The sequence below is a fragment of the Sinocyclocheilus rhinocerous genome, unplaced genomic scaffold, assembly GCF_001515625.1.
Source record: "Sinocyclocheilus rhinocerous isolate Xijiao unplaced genomic scaffold, SAMN03320098_v1.1 C35942359, whole genome shotgun sequence".
Classification (NCBI taxonomy): domain Eukaryota; kingdom Metazoa; phylum Chordata; class Actinopteri; order Cypriniformes; family Cyprinidae; genus Sinocyclocheilus; species Sinocyclocheilus rhinocerous.
In genome coordinates this window covers 1-717 of record NW_015768396.1, presented here as the reverse complement: position 1 = coordinate 717, position 717 = coordinate 1, and the positions used below count along the sequence as shown (strand labels likewise).

Sequence of the window (717 nt, the reverse complement as noted above, 5' to 3'; positions counted from 1 at the left end):
AAAAAAAAAAAAAAAAAAAAATGCAATGCAGATACCATTTTTTTTGATAATTTACTTATTCAGTGAAAATGTATATACTGTAGTATACAATTATGTGTGCATTATAACAAAACATAATACAAGTAATAAAGCAAAAGTAGCAGGGTACACATAAAAAACATCATGGAATTTTCTTTATTATTGAAGTTTTTATATTTTTTTATGTCAGTAAGTACAATTATGTGTACCCTAATGGCTTTAAGAAAGGACCAGAACTTACTTTTGGTCTTTTTTGTCTTTTTGTCCTTGTCTTTGTCCCCTCCGGTCTGAAACATGGACGCTGGGTTTGAGCTGCTTTTCTTCTTCGTCTTGCTGGTTTTGGTTTCTGGTTCGCTCTCATCTTCACTCTCAGATTTGGCAGCTGCTTTACGCCACATTTGCAAACATATGTATTATTCTGAATCAACAAATAGACATGCATATAGAAGAGCTCTCAAAACATTACCTTTCTTTTTACTCTTGGTTTCAGGCTTGTCTCCATTTATCTGAAACATGGAGGCTGGTTCCTTTTTCTTGGCTTTAGATTTACCTTTACTATCTACATCCTCTTTGACATCATGAAGCAAACATAAATAAATCAAGTTATTGAATCTAACTAAACTAACTTTGTATCCCTTAATAGATGTTTAAAATAGTTGAAAGTACATGTGAACAGAGGACACCTTTTGATTTGGACTT

The 717-nt window shown here is 32.2% G+C and overlaps 1 long non-coding RNA gene across 1 annotated transcript; it reads right to left on the bottom strand.

Annotated features, from left to right (window-relative positions):
- Positions 1-263: 263 nt before the first annotated feature.
- Positions 264-717, bottom strand: LOC107735279 (uncharacterized). Its single transcript, XR_001639355.1, has 3 exons — positions 702-717; positions 485-586; positions 264-400 (listed from the first exon to the last, which is right to left on the bottom strand). It is a non-coding gene; the product is annotated as an uncharacterized LOC107735279 (long non-coding RNA).